The 12,078-nt window shown below is 43.3% G+C and overlaps 1 non-coding gene across 1 annotated transcript; it reads left to right on the top strand.

Moving 5' to 3' along the window:
* The first annotated feature begins 4,153 nt into the window (after positions 1–4,153).
* LOC119937950 lies at positions 4,154–4,293 on the top strand. Its single transcript, XR_005454298.1, has one exon. It is a non-coding gene; the product is annotated as a small nucleolar RNA SNORA7 (small nucleolar RNA).
* The last annotated feature ends 7,785 nt before the right edge of the window (positions 4,294–12,078 follow it).

The raw sequence follows: 12,078 nt of genomic DNA, 5'->3' as shown, positions 1-12,078 counted from the left end.
CAGTAAGCGCTTAATAAATATGAATGAATGTTGAAGTGTTGAGTCAGTCAATCAGTGGGATTTATTGAGCACTTACTGTGTGCAGATCACTGTACTAAGCTTTTGGGAGAGTATAACAGGGTTGGTAGACACGCACTTGGACTATGAGAAGCTTAAAGACTAAAGAGGGAGAAAGATATTAAAATAAATTACAGAAGGATATGTACATAAGATGAGGTAAATGAGGCCCAGAAACATTTTAAATAACAGGGTTAGTAGACATGCACCTGGACTATGAGAAGCTTAAAGACTAAAGAGGGAGAAAGATATTAAAATCAATTATAGAAGGATATGTACGTAAGATAAGGTAAATGAGGCCCAGAAACATTTTAACCCGTGGCATCCTAGATTGGCTTCCTTTGACTGTCTCCCAATTTATCTGCAAAAGAGAAATCAGAATTCTTTTCAAGCAAGAAAAGTCCATAATGTTCCCTCACAAATACTAAACAAGTTTTAAAAGTGAAGTGAAATATTTGAGACCCTGCCAAGATGTAGATCAATCCCTCCAAATTTCTTGTGGTTTATCTAGCGGTTAAAGTTGCAGAGTGATTTGGGCTTTGAATCTCCCTCCCTTCCACATCACCTCCACTCCCTCCCATTGCCCTGTTCTCTTCCCCGCCCTGCCCCACAGCACTTATGTATATATGTACATATCTATAATTCTATTTATATTGATGCCTGTTTACTTGTTTTGATGTCTGTCTCCCACCTTCTAGACTGTAAACCTGGTGTGGGCAGGGATTGTCTCTCTTTGTTGCTGAATTGTACTTTCCAAGTGTTTAGTACAGTGCTCCGCTAAATAGCAGCTTGGCTATGTGGAAAGAGCCCAGGCTTGGGAGTCAGACATCGTGGGTTCTAATCCCGGCTCTGCCATTTTTCAGCTGTGTGACTTTGGGCAAGTCACTTCACTTCTCTGGGCCTCAGTGACCTCAACTGGAAAATGGGGATTAAGACTGAGCCCTACATGGAACAACCTGATTATCTTGGATCTACACCAGTGCTTAGAACAGTGCTTGGCACGTAGTAAGCGCTTAACAAATATTGTAATTATTATTATTATTCCAGTGCCTAGAACAGTGCTTCACACAAAGTGAGCGCTTCATAAATGCCATTATTATTATTATTATTAGTAATAAATATGATTGAATGACTTCTAAAATAACATGGACTAATTATCCTGAGGCAACTAGCCAACAAAATAATTACTCTTTGGTCAAATAAGAGTACTAAGTGCTCAATGCAGTGCTCTGCACACAGTAAGAGCTCAATAAATACCACTGATAGGCAAATAGGTGAAATTTCATTGCTTTTTTCCCCAGTATTTGTAAAGCACTTACTGTGTGCTTGGCATTGCACTTAGCACTGGGGTAGATACAAGCTAATTAGGCTGGACAGTCCATGTTCCGCATGGAGCTCACAATCTTAATCCCCATTTCACAGATGGGAGAACTGAGTCATAGAGAAATGAAACAACTTGCCCACGGTCACACAGCTGACAAGTAGCTGAGCCAGGATTAGAATCCAGCTCCTTCTGATTCCCACGGTGGTGCTCTAACCATTAAGACACACTTGATGGGGATAATAATAATAATGATGATAATAATAATAATAATTATTATTATGGTATTTTTAAATGCTTATTATGTGCCAAGCACTGTACTAAGTGCTGGGGATGATGGGAGAGAGGGATTCTAAGCAAATTGGGTTTGCCACAGTCCCTTCCCTACAAGAGAAGCAGCGTGGCTCAGTGGAAAGAGTATGGGTTTGGGAGCCAGTGGTCATGGGTTCTAATCCCGGCTCTGCCACTTGTCAGCTGACAGACTTTGCACAAGTCACTTAACTTCTCTGTGCCTCAGTTACCTCATCTATAAAATGGGGCTTAAGACTGTGAGCCCCACGTGGGACAACCTGATCACCTTGCTTCCCCCCACCTGCACTTAGAACAGTGCTTCACGCTCAGTAAGTGCTTAACAAATGCCATCATTATTATTGTTATTATAAGACTCACGGCCTTAACTCCCATTTGACAGATGAGATAACTGAGGCACAGAGAAGTGAATTGACATGCCCAAGGTCACATACATAGCAGACAGGTGGCAGAGCTGGGATTAGAACCCAGGTCCTTCTGAGTCTCAGGTCCTTCTGAACTCCCATACCCAGTTGTGGCCCTGACTTTGAAAATCTGTATGACAAATACCTAATCTTAGAATATTTCTGCCTCCTGTTCTCCATCACCAATTTTATCAGAGTGCACTTGTGGTTCTGGGAGAACCCCCTTGGGCTGAAGGGAACCTGACTTCCCTTGTGGATTAGACTGGAAGTAAGAGTCAGCCCAATTTTGGTCCTTTAAAATAGGATTTTGCCAAGCTTGACCCTGTTGTTACTAGGGTTTCGGTGCGTATTTTCAAGACTTCGCCTTCTAGCCATTGTAAAATTTCTAATCTGGAATTTGTTTCTGAACACCAATCCACCCAAAGATGTTAACTACTTCCAACCCAGAAGTTATAACTTCAGTAAACATTTAGCTTAGTGTCAGAGAGTGGAGCCATATACACCTATAGCTGTGTGCTTGCAGTGAAGATGGAGTGTGTCCAAAGTCAGAATCAAATTTCCATATCATAACTCTTTATGAATCTAGACTTGGGTGACCAGTATGTTAATAGTAATCCAGTGCTCCTTTTAATGAGAAGTGTGGGGTGCTATGGAAACACATTTTCCAAACAGAATAGTGGCCAACACATTAACCATATTTAGTGTGAGGGACAGCTTCTGTTTCTTAGGAGCATACAAGCTTTGCCCCATTCCCCTAATTACTGGGTTTAATTTTTTTTAATGGTATTTGTTAAGTGCTTAATATGGGCTAGGTAATGTTCTAAATGCTGGGGCAGATATAAGATAATTAGGATGGACACAGTCCATATACCACATGGGACTCAGTTTTAATCCCCATTTTACAAATGAGAGGACTGAGGTACAGAGAAATTGAGTGACTTGCCCAAGGTCACACTGCAGGCCAGTGGCAGAGCAGAGACTTTGGAGGGCCACTGGTTGGAATTGGGCTCATTCTTGAATGCAGTTTGCAATTCACCCTGGTGGAATCGGGCAAAACATGGCAGAACAGGTAGATACTAACCACCGGCAAATGTGAGCTTGTTGTGGGCAGGGAACATATCTGCCAACTCTGTTGTATTATACTCTCCCAAGTACTTAGGACAGTGCTCTGCACACAGTAAGCACTCCATAAATGCCATTGATCATAACAGAAAGCCCTGTAGCGATCGTACTGGTCAGAATTACTGTCTCTTCATCTTTCTTCAGGTGCTGTTTGGTGGCATTGTCCAGTCAGGTCACTGTCTCGGATAGTCAGTTGTCCATTTTTACAACGGGCAGTCCAGTTTCAGCTGGTCTGAACCAATATGGAGCCTGGTGCTTTTTCAGCTGATTTTCAAAATTTTCAGAACTGAGCCTCTTTGCCCTGCAGCTCCCTCTGCCAGCTTCTGTGGCTTGGAAACGACACAGTTTCACACTGATGGAGAATGAGAAAACTCTTTAGCAAGATTTAGAGTTCAAGCAGAATCAGTTTTCTTCCACAAAATGGGGCAAATGGAATCATCATGTTATACTGTGTGTCCAGCATTAAAGCATATGATGTCACTTAGGGACTGTCTCTATATGTTTCCAACTTGTACTTGCCAAGCGCTTAGTACAGTGCTGTGCACACAGTAAGCGCTCAATAAATACGATTGATGATGATGATGATGAGGTGTCCTTGTCTGGTATTCACAAAGTCCCTTCGGGTCCACCTTGTCCATGCTCCCACCCTTCTGTGAGTGGTGACTGTTAAGGATTGGCTCTCTCTAAGCCCAACAGGAGCCCAAAGGCTGGGGAAGTTTTACTCCTCTACACTCTCTGAAACCAGCTTGGCTCTGTGTGCCTAGGTCCCTTCCTGACTTGCTCCCTTCATTCGTCCCCACTCCCACCCCCAAAGCACTTAAGTACATATCTGTAATTTATTTATTTATATTAATGCCTATCTACCCCTCTAAGCTGTAAGCTTGTTGTGTGCAGGGACTGCAACTGTAAATACTGTAACAGCTGGGTCAGATGTTACAGTTCCCCCCAACAGGATTGCACCTGGAGAGTTTCCAGTACTCTCCCAGTCTCAGCTATGGGAGGGAGAGTCAAGCGGAGGCCTACCCATTCCATTCCTAGCTTGAGCAGTGACTAGTGAGTGGAAGGTAATCTGCTACAAGTCAAAAGTCACATGTGCTGGGCAGCAGCGTGTCGAAGGCGGAGACTCAAATTTACTGCACAGAAAAAGGCAATGGGAAGTCACTTCCTTACTTTTACCAAGGAAACTAGATGGGTACACTACCAGAATGATTGCAGACGGAGGTGGGACATTTTGGGAGAAATGTGGCCATGGAACCACTATGGGTCGGAGTCTTCTTGGCAGCACAAAACAAGCAGAAACAGTAGAGGGAAGAGAAAGAAGGGGGGAAAAACACAGCACCACTATCCCTCCCCTTCTCCCATGGAACTCATATACTTACCTTGATTTCTGGTTGCTTCCCCAATCTGTAATTTATTTCAATGTCTGTCTCTCCCACCATACTGAAGCTTCCTAGAGGGAAAGGATCATGTCTACTGACTCTACTGTACTCTTCCAAGTGCTTAGTTCAGTGGTCTGCACAAAAGTCTTGTCTTATGCCATCTATTACTCTATTATTACTCTATTTACTCATTACTCTATTTATTTTACTTGTACATATCTATTCTATTTTATTTTGTTAATATGTTTTGCTTTGTTCTCTGTGTCCCCATTCTAGACTGTGAGCCCACTGTTGGGTAGGGACCGTGTCTATATGTTGCCAACTTGTACTTCCCAAGTGCTTAGTACAGTGCTCTGCACACAGTAAGCGCTCAATAAATATGATTGAATAAATACGATTGTATGCTGTCGAATCGTTTCTGACCCATAGTGACATCACGGGTTCTAATAATAATAATGATGGCATTTGTTAAGAGCTTACTACGTGCCAAGCACTGTTTTAAGTGCTGGGAGGGGGGATACAAGGTAATCAGGTTGTTCCACATGGGTTTACAGTTTTAATCCCCATTTTACAGATGAGGGAACTGAGGCCAAGAGAAGTTAAGTGGCTTGCCCAAAGTCACACAGCTGACAAGTGGTGGAGCCGGAATTAGAACCCATGACCTCTAACTCCCAAGACCGTGCTGTTTCCACTGACCAACAGTTCTCATCCTGGCTCCACGGCCTGTCAGCTGTGTGATTTTGGGCGAGTCATTTAACTTCTCTGTGCCTCAGTTACCTCATCTGTAAAATGGGGATTAAGACTGTGAGCCCCCTGTGGGACAACCTGATCATCCCCAGCGATTAGAACAGTGCTTTGCACATAATAATAATAATAATAATAATAATGGTATTTAAGCACTTACTATGTGAAAAGCACTGTTCCAAGCACTGGGGAGATAGAAGGTGATGAGGTTGTCCCACGTGGGGCTCACAGTCTTAATCCCCATTTTACAGATGAGATAACTGAGGCACAGAGAAGTTCAGTGACTTGCCCAGTGTCACACAGCTGTCAATCTGCAGAGCCAGGTTTAGATCCCGTGACCTCTGACTCCCAAGCCCGGGCTCTTTCCACTGAGCCATGCTGCTTCTCTGGTAGTCAGCGTTTAACAAATACCATCATTATTATCTCTCCCGGAATGTCCCACTCTCCATCTGCAATCGTTCTGGTAGTGTATCATCATCATCATCATCAATCGTATTTATTGAGAGCTTACTATGTGCAGAGCACTGTACTAAGCGCTTGGGAAGTACAAATTGGCAACATATAGAGACAGTCCCTACCCAACAGTGGGCTCATAGAGTTTTCTTGGTAAAAATACTGGAGTGGTTTACCATTGCCTCCTTCTGCCCAGTAAACTTGAGTCTCCACCCTTTATTCTCTCCCATGCTGCTGCTGCCCAGCATGGATAAGTTTTTTGACTTTTAGCAGATTGCCTTCTACTCGCTAGCCACTGCCCAAACTAGAAATAGAATGGACAGGCCTCTGCTTGACTGACCCTGCCGTAGCCGAGCCCGGTAGAGTATTGGAAACTCTCCAGGTGCGACCCTGAGAGGGGCTGCACATAGTAAGCACCCAATAAATACCACTGATTGATTAATTGATGTTAAACAGAGAAATGAACCTCTTGTTCCTATCAGTCCTGTGTCCCTGTCTGTGAGCATGGAAGTAAGCGAGTGTGAAGACTAAGACGGGGAAAAAATATAGTGTGAAGGAGAGTCGGGGGAGGAGGGGGCATGATTCTTACTAGGTTACTTGCTGACCAACTCTCAGCCTACAGGCTGAAGGTAATCAATCAATTAGTGGCATTTACCCAGTTCTTACTGTCTGCAGAACACTGTGCTAAGCGGTGGAGAGAGTACAGTGCAATAGAATTGGTGGCAATTTTCCCTGCCTTCAAGGATCCTAAAGCCTAGTGGGATCAGGTACCAATTAACACAACCCTTTAGGCATCTTGGTCGAGTGCTTTGCTACTGAAATTGAGTTCTTCGTCAAAGCAGAGGAATATAAAATAATGGTCGGAACAAAGCCTTAGGGTTCAAGGAAATACCCAATCCTTTTTTCCCATCTCCCACTAGCCCTTTGATCCAAACATTTAAGATCTTAGTGCAGTGCTCTGCACATAGTAAGCGCTCAATAAATACGATTGATTGATTGATTTAAGATGAATCTATTTCATCTATAAAAAGGGATAGATTGCTGCTAATCTCCCCAAGAGGGGAGATACTTGGAGTTGAGGGAGGCCTATTCTGAGAAGTGGCATGGCTTAGTGTTTAGAGCACAGATCTAGGAATCAGAAGAATGTGGGTTCTAATCCCGGCTCCACCCCTTGTCTTCTGTGTGACCTTGGGCCTCAGTTTCCTCATTTATAAAATGGAGATTAAGACTGTGAGCTCTATGTGGAACATGGACTGTATCCAACGTAATTAGCTTGTGTCTACCCCGGTATTTAGAACAGTGTCTGGCACATAGTAAGCACTTAACAAGTACCATAAAAACAAAACAAAAGCTCGGAGGAAAGTTCCTGTTAGAGTCACCCATCTGAATTTGCCAAAGACCCGAGCCTGCTGAAGAGGGTGTGGGCTTACGATGTCTTCAAAATCACAACGGGTCACGATAGCTCAGGAGACAGACTGGAATTACTGGTTGTTCTGCTAGGAGCTGGAAGACAGCTTCAGAGCGACTAATTAGCTTTGTGCAATTTGCAATGGGAATAACACATCACAAGAGTCTGTTTTCCCAGGAGAACTAAGGACTCTTTGTTCAAGCTGTGATTATATATTAGCATCAAACCTCTGAGGAGAGAACTGCTGCAGGAAAAAGGTGGTATGTTCCATCTTCATAATGAAAAGTTGCATATTCTTCTTGGTCCCATTCACTCAATTGTATTTATTGAGCACTTACCGTGTACAGGGCACTGTACTAAGCATTTGGGAAGTACAAATCGGCAACATATAGAGGTGGTCCCTACCCAACAACGGGCTCAGAGTCTAAAAACTGTCCCAGTTAGGTCTTTATTTACTGGGTGATTTAGATATAGACAATTTTGATTCTAGGAATGTCAACAAACCTCATGTACTAAGGGAAAACCTAAGGAGACTCCACTGAATGATCAATGTTTAATTCTCTATCTTTCACAGGCTCAAATGGTTTTCTGGAGTATAGTGTAAAAATCCAAATTTTAAAGAATCTTCAACTATCTTAGAGAAATACTGTGGCCTAATGTGTAGAGCATGGACCTGGGAGTAATGTCCTGGGTCCATGGTCCTAGAGCGTGGTCCTGGGTTCAAATCCTGACTCTGCCCCTTGTCTGCTGTGTGACCTAGAGAGAGCCACTTCACTTCTCTGTGCCTCAGTTTCCTCATCTGTAAAATGGGCTGTGAGCCCCAAGTGGGACGTGGACTATGTCCAACATGATTACTTGGTATCTACCCCAGAACTTAGAACAGTGCATGGCACATAGCATAGTAACATTGCTTAACCAAATACCATAAATAGTAGTGTAACAAAATTTCTTATAGAAAATCTGGAAATTGCCCTTACTGATAATGTGGCCTAGTGGAAAGAGCACAGGCCTGGGAATGAGAGAACCTGGGTTCTAATCCAGGCTCCATGGCTTGCCTGCTGTATAACTTTGGGCAAGTGACTTAACTTTTTGTGCCTCAGTGTCCTCATCTGTAAAATGAGGATTCTTATTCTCCCTCCTACTTAGACTGTGAGCCCCATGTGACAAAGGGACTGTGTCCAACCTGATAAATTTATATCTACCCCAGCACTTAGAACAGTGCTTGGCAGAATAAACAATTAACAAATACCATAGTAATAATAAATACTATAATTCATTTTCAATTTGGTGAAATTTTTTATTGCTGTTAGGAGTTAGTAAAAACAAGACAGTAAGCGCTTTGTGGGCCGGGAGCATGTCTACCAAGTCTGTTGTATCGTACTCTCCCCAGCACTTTGTACAGTGTCCATACACAATAAATGCTCAATAAATACTACTGATTGATTAAGATTGCAGTACCTAATGGAAAGTTTCTTAGGAACTTTCACTAAGAAAGCAGAGGGAAGGCAGGTAACTGGATGAGTTGGATCTTATGGCCTGCTCATGTGAGGGGAGCATTAGATTAAACACTTACACATACAAGCTGCTCAGTCTGTTTCCCCACTCTTCAAGAACCTCTAGTGGTTTCCCATCCACCCTGGCATCAAACAGAAACTCCTCACCATTGGCTTTAAAGCACTCAGTTTACCCACTCCTAGCTTAACTCTCTGATTTCTTTCTATAACTCAGCCCTCACACTTAGCTCCTCTAATGCCACTGTATCTCAGTTCTGTCCATCTTGCCACTGACCTATCACCTATGTCCTGCCTCTGTCCTGGAATATCCTCCCTCTTCATATCTGAAAGATGATCACTCTCCCCACCTTCGAAGCCATATCAAAAGCACATCTCTTCCAAGAAAACTTTCCCGGCTCTCATCTGTGTCATCCTTGCACATGAATTTGCATCCTTATTCACTCCTCCCTCAGCCCTACAACATTTATGTATATATTTGTAATTTATTTACTTACTGTCCAGACAGTAAGCTAGCTGTGTGCAGGGAATGTGTCTACCCAGATATAGTGTACTCCTCTAAGCACTTAGTCCCTCTCAGGACTGCAACTGGAGAGTTTCCAGTACTTTACCAGTCTCGGCTATGGGAGGGAGAGTCAAATGGAGGCATTTCCATTCCTAGCTTGGGCAGTGGCTAGCAAGTGGAAGGCAGTTTGCTACAAGTCAAAACTCACCTGTGCTGGGCAGTGGCGGCATGGAAGAGAGTCGAGGGTGGAGACTCAAGTTTACCACGTGGACAAAGTCATAAAAGTAGGGTACAAAGAACAGTCTTGAAGGACAACTATATTTGGGGGCTGAAAGGTGCAATTAGAGCCAGCAAAAGAGACTAAGAAAGGTAGGAGGGAAACCAGAAGAGAACTATGTTTCTAGGATTAGAGTTTGGTCCACTGTTTCACAGGTTGCTAGGAGGTCACAGGTTGCTAGGAGGTCATGGAGGTTTAGGGCAGAGACCACCAGATTTGTCAAGGTGGTGGCCCTTGGAGGCTATTGAGAATGCAGTCTCAGTGGAGTCAAGGGTGCAGAACCAGACTGTAGTGGGATAAGAAAGGAGAAGTTGATAGAGTAAATGGAGGCAGCGGGTGTATTCAACTTGTTCAAGGAGTTTGGACAGGAATGTGGAAAGGGAAATGGGATGACAGCTGGAAGACATAGTGGCATCAAGCGAAAGCCTTTTTAGAATTGGGAAGACCTTCACACGTTTGAAGGTGGAGGGAAAGGAGCCATCAGAGTGAGCAATTGAAGATGGATGTAAAGGAAGGAACAAAAGTGAGGGCAGGTACTTTTATTAGGTGAAAGGATGATTTCAGAGGCAGAGGTAGAGGAGGTAGCTCTTTAAAATAGCTGGGGGAAATTTCTTGAGAGTGGCTGAAAAGGATAAGTGAGTGATTATGGATAGGAGGGGGTTAGGGAGGTGAAGGGGGAATTTGGGGAAGCATGTGGTTAATGGTTTCCATTTTGGCAAAGTAGTTGGTGAGTTCATCAGTAGCGAGAGAGTGGAGAAGAGGGTGCTGGGATTGTGGAAAAGAGTTAAATGTCTGGAATAATTGTTGTGGGCAATGGACATGGGAATCATTGAGAGAAAAGTAATGTGGCTGAACTGGAGAATGTCAAAGTTATCAATCAATCAATCGTATTTATTGAGCGCTTACTGTGTGCAGAGCACTGTAGGAAGCAATTGGGAAGCACAAGTTGGCAACATGTAGACACGGTCCCTACCCAGCAGCTGGCTCACAGTCTAGAAGGGGGAGACAGACAACAAAACAAAACATGTAAACCAAATAAAATAAATAGAATAAATATGTACAAGTAAAATAGCGTAATAAATATGTACAAACATATGCATTCATTCATTCAATCGTATTTATTGAGCGTTTACTGTGTGCAGAGCACTGTGCTAAGCTCTTGGGAAGTACAAGTTGGCAACATCTAGAGACGGTCCCTACCCAACAGCGGGCTCACAGTGTAGAATGGGGAAATGGACAACAAAACAGAACATGTAAACCAAATGAGATAAATAGAATATGTACAAGTAAAAGAGAGTAATAAATATGTACAAACATATACATTCATTCATTCAATTGCAATTAAAACAAGTAAGGGTGAATTCAAAGTAGCAGGTGCACTTCCACGAACAGAGCTCTGCAACAGGAACACAGGAGCAGAGGAAATATAGAAAGAAGCACATTGTGGAAGTAATCCAGGCCTGGGCATTGCTGGTTTTCTATCACTTCCATTTTACCGCACAAAGTTGGATGAGGGCATTGAGTTCAGTGGAGAGAACAGCGTTGAAGGCATAGATTTGCAGGAGGGATGGGTAGAAGCAGCATGTGTAGTGGTTAGAGCATGGATTTGGGAGTCAGAAGGTCATAGGTTCTAATCCTGGCTCTGCCACCTGTCTGCTGTGTGATCTTGGGCAAGTCACTTAACTTCTCTGTGCCTCAGTTACCTCATCTGTAAAATGGGGATTGAGACTGTGAGCCCCATATGTGACAGGGGCTGTGTCCTTCTCGATTTGCTTGTATCCACCCCAGAAATTAATACAAGTCCTGGCACATAGTAAGTACTTTACAAATACCATCATTATTATTATCATAATGGTAATACTTATGGGTTTGACAGGGTATTTAGCCCTGGGAAGAGAAGTTAATCAATCAATCAATCGTATTTATTGAGCACTTACTGTGTGCAGAGCACTGTAGCAAGCGCTTGGGAAGTACAAGTTGGCAACATATAGAGACAGTCCCTACCCAACAGTAATCCTTTGTGTACTTACCTGTAATTTATTTATATTAATGTCAGCCTCCCCCTCTTGACTGTAAGCTTGTTGTCTCAGGGGACGTGTCTGTTTACTATTATATTATACTCTCTTGAGCACTTAGTACAGTGCTCTGCACAAACAGAGTGCTCAATATATATACGATTGAATGAATGAATGAATGAACAAATTTTTTGCCTCCTCTTCAACACCCTGCCTTCCCTGAGATCCTTCTTCCTAATCCTCTCTCTAGCCACAACAGTAACTCTTTAACATCTTGGTTTTAAAAATTGGATCTGGGAAGGATGGGTAGGTGGTCCATTATCTGCAGTTATGACAGCGTGGCTCAGTGGAAAGAGCCCAGGCTTGGGAGTCAGAGGTCATGGGTTCTAATCCCAGCTCAGCAGCTTGCTGACAAGCTGTGTGACTTTGGGCAAGTCATTTAACTTCTCTGTGCCTCAGTTACCTCATATGTAAAATGGGGATTCAGACTGTGAGCCCCACGTGGGACAACCTGATCACCTTGTATCCCCCCCAGTGCTTAGAACAGTGCTTTGCACATAAGTGCTTAACAAA

This window comes from Tachyglossus aculeatus, chromosome 1, assembly GCF_015852505.1.
Source record: "Tachyglossus aculeatus isolate mTacAcu1 chromosome 1, mTacAcu1.pri, whole genome shotgun sequence".
Taxonomy (NCBI): domain Eukaryota; kingdom Metazoa; phylum Chordata; class Mammalia; order Monotremata; family Tachyglossidae; genus Tachyglossus; species Tachyglossus aculeatus.
The sequence above is the reverse complement of the archived record's forward strand: the minus strand, read 5'-3'. Positions and strand labels throughout refer to the sequence as shown.